The 3,961-nt window shown below is 28.3% G+C and overlaps 1 pseudogene; it reads right to left on the bottom strand.

The window, feature by feature from the left end:
* Positions 1–949: 949 nt before the first annotated feature.
* On the bottom strand, positions 950–3,164 carry LOC145052459 (WRKY transcription factor 6-like; annotated as a pseudogene).
* Between the last annotated feature and the right edge of the window lie 797 nt (positions 3,165–3,961).

Genomic DNA, 3,961 nt, shown 5'->3' on the forward strand with positions numbered 1-3,961 from the left:
ATATATGTTATATGCATATAAAAAAAATCGTATGCATATGGATGCACATACATATATACATATGAACAAAAAATTGATTTTTTTTGTGTTTGCATATTCATATATATATATATATTTTTTAAATGTGTATATTTATAAAAAAAAATTTGTGATTTTCTAAATATTAATCTCAAATCATATACAATAGTTTTGCTAAATTCAAAGAATATTATTTTTTTAAAAACACCAAAAAATTAAATAATAAAATAATTTTTTAATTCTATGAGTATTATATATATATATATATATATATATATATATATATATATATATATATTTCAAAACTAATATTTAAAAAAATAAAAAAATATATATTTTTGATGCATATCAATATTATTTTTGTGAAAATGAACAATTTTAAAAAAATGCATACGAACTATCTCCGAAACTTTTTTTGGAATGCCTTAATCTAACCAAATAATGATTTATGATTTTTTTTGTGTTAAAGTATTATTTAGAAAAACAAGTTCTATTTTAAGATAATCTTATCATTAGTTAGGTTCTCATTTGAAATTACTCTCTCTCTCTCTCTCTCTTGCACATGTTAAAATTATATATATTACAATTTTCAAAAATAAATGTTGTACAAAATGATTATGTTCTTGATATTAACTATGAAATAATAATATTTATACTTAGTTGGTATGAAATTATAAATATTTTTTAACAATAATACTACTTTTAAATATTTAAATATAAATATGATTTGGTATTTATTTGAAACTCTATAAGTTTACAAATAGTTGTTAATATTTCAAATAATCATTATGATTAAAAAAATTAAAAAAAAAAGTCAAATCTTCAAATACGATCCTTGTGGTTTTCTAAAAATCGAGTTCACTCATTATGAAACTCCATAAAATGGTCCTTGGGATTTGAACCCGAACCTATGTTGTACAAGTTTAAATGTTTAACCATGGCTAATATCATTGCTAGTAGTTGCACTGCCATTGCTATTGATGTTGGTGGTAGTGACGTTAACATTATTAGTATTGCCATTGTTGCTTGATTGAGCGCCACCACCAAAAACAAATGAAATAACCATCACTAAAGTTGCAGAGAAGTTTGGGTCATCGGTGAGGACGGTGATAGTGTTAGCCAAAGTTGTCTGTGACCCCCCTTGGTGGTGCAACGACGATAGACCGAGATGAAAGCTAGCACCAGCCGCCTGATCCATATCCTACGACATTTATAGACCAATAAACTTTGACTATTGAATAAAGTCTGCCCGACATCTGGGGGAGTAGGTGTTGGGGATTCTTAGCGTTAAGTACATATTATATAAGTAGCGGAAAAAACAAAATTAATATACGTAATTGCACATACAAACAGACCTCTATGTTTTACTATTATAAAATCTTACTTTGAAAAACGAAATAAGCAAGGAATTACTAACCTCTTGTTGACTTCCTTGTGATCTCGTACGCACCTGCTTAGTTGCAAGATGAAGGATCCAAAGGATAACCCCTCTAATGGAATGAGACCCACACACCAAATAACAAAAGGAAGAACCACAAATTAAGGTTTATGAAAAACTAAAGAACCCTATGAGAGGGAATGAGAATGGCATATATGGAGAGGGAGAGATAGATGTTTGACCAACTTAGATAGAGGAATAGTTGACTATAAGGTTTACCGTAGCAGTCTATTTATATGTATTTGTTAGAATCTCGGATGGATTTTTTATACAAACTTTTGAATTTATCCTTATATGATTAAAACTAGATCTATCTATCCATAGGGCATATAACTCGTCCACCATAAGTCTTCTAGGAGGTTATGGAATATTCTAATTAATTCATATGATCAATTAATATTCAACATCTTTTAATTAATTAAATCATTTTAATTAATTTAGCAAAATAATTTCAAATTAATTTATTAATTCCTTAATAAATTAACACATTACTAAATTCCATTTCTTTATGTTATTTGGTTCATGAGGCTAATGTAAAAGGACCCTGCAATTATTAGAAATATTACCAAAATAATTAATGACCTTGGACATCATTTCCAACAGCGGGGCGGTGTTTGCTCCAGTGAAGTTATGTTGTTCGTGGTTGCAGAAAGGTACTTGAAACTGACCTGGGATACATAAATACAACAGGTTTGGAGTTTGAGTTGGGTCTAATGACACCTTCATGATGGGGGGGGGGGGGGGGGGTGGAGGCAGAAATAGCGTTTTGCTAGTTTCTATCCGTAGTTCCTCTATTGATACCCATTTGCAATCTAAAAGGCTAACAAAATTAACTTCGGGTTCGATTAATCAAGTCAATCGTGATGATTAATTTATAGCTTTAATTATCTATACCATGGGAGATTCTTATCGAACTCAAAACGAAACCCTAACTTTTCTAATTGTTGCTCCAGTAGCTTTATCGATGTTAATAGTGTTGCCATTCTTCGAAGAACTCAACCTAAGAACCTTATTAGAATTACCAACCCTAATCACTTGTTGATTCGGGCTCTCTTCCCTTTGATCAAGCTTATCATTAGTATGAAGTGGTGGTGATCTTGAATGTTCATCAAATAACAACTGTGAAATTACATCAATTTCAAGAGCGGGTGGAGCTACTAAACCTAGATCCATAAACGGTTTCATAACCATCGTAGTTGTTTCACCTCCTCCACCTTCGTTCCTCGTTTTATGATCTTCATTAGATTGTTCTTCATGATTTTGTTTTTGTTTCATCATTGTTACTAGATGTATTTCAAACATGTTGTAATTCGTCATCACTTGATCCAACACTTCTCTCAATCATTGATTCCTCGTGTTTATCCTCTCCAGCTCAGCTTAAACCACTGTTAACTACATAAATTTCAAATTTTTAGCTTTCAAGACCATTCAATATGAACATGTAAAATTTAGGTCAAAACTTATAATTTAGACCTCATTTTTAGCTCGTTTATCATCATAATTAGGAGAGATTCCATTATCGAAGTGAGTCCAATGAAAAGGAGGAGGTGCTACAGGGTGAGGTGGGGGTTTATTTTTCTATCTTTTGCTATTAATAAAATCAGAAAAAAATTCAAGAATCATCCTTGAGGTATGGAAAAAATGATTTCGCTCTCACATTAGTAAGACTTAACAGCAAAGAACTGACAGGATTAACCATAATGACCATTTATTAAAAGTTTTGAAACAATATGAACCAACGTTGATGACCTAAAAAATTAATGATTGAACTTCGTTTTTTGGAAAATATAAGAACCATTTTTGAATATTTGTCTTAAAAGGAAGACCAAATAATTGTTAAATCAATTGTTCACAAGAATAGTCAAAAGTAACACAAAATCAATATTTAATTTTAATTTTATTAACATGCAAACAATGCATAGAGGTTATTAAACATTGTGACAATTAATTTAGAAAACATTTTTCTTTCACTGCATCCATTTGAAACCTCCTAACCCTTCAACTTTCCACATTATATATTAAATTTATTAACATAAGTATGTTATTAAATATAAAATATTATCATATTAATTATGAACTTTTTGAATTATAAATATAATATATTTAACTTTTTAATTTAAATAAAATGTTAAATCCAAAATGTCAAAATATCAAATAAAGTTTAAAAATAATGAAATATTGTTTTTCAAAATACCAATAGCTAAAGAAAAGTTCAAATATTTAAATATAAATCTGAATAGACATTTATAAACATTTATTTGAAACTTCATATCTTTACAAACAACTGTTAATATTTCAAATAGTTATCATGATCAAAACTAAAAGATGATTAAACATGTATTTTTTAAATTAATAGCTCATATATTGTTAAAAGTAACGAAAAAAATGAATATTTATATATAATTTTATTAACGTTCAAGTCACACGTAGAGGTTATTGAATATTGTGAAAATCAATTTAGTGTAACAATTATTATTTTATAGTTAATGTCAATAACATAATTAT

Source organism: Lactuca serriola, chromosome 1 (assembly GCF_051521515.1).
Source record: "Lactuca serriola cultivar US96UC23 chromosome 1, Lser_US96UC23_V15, whole genome shotgun sequence".
Lineage (NCBI taxonomy): Eukaryota > Viridiplantae > Streptophyta > Magnoliopsida > Asterales > Asteraceae > Lactuca > Lactuca serriola.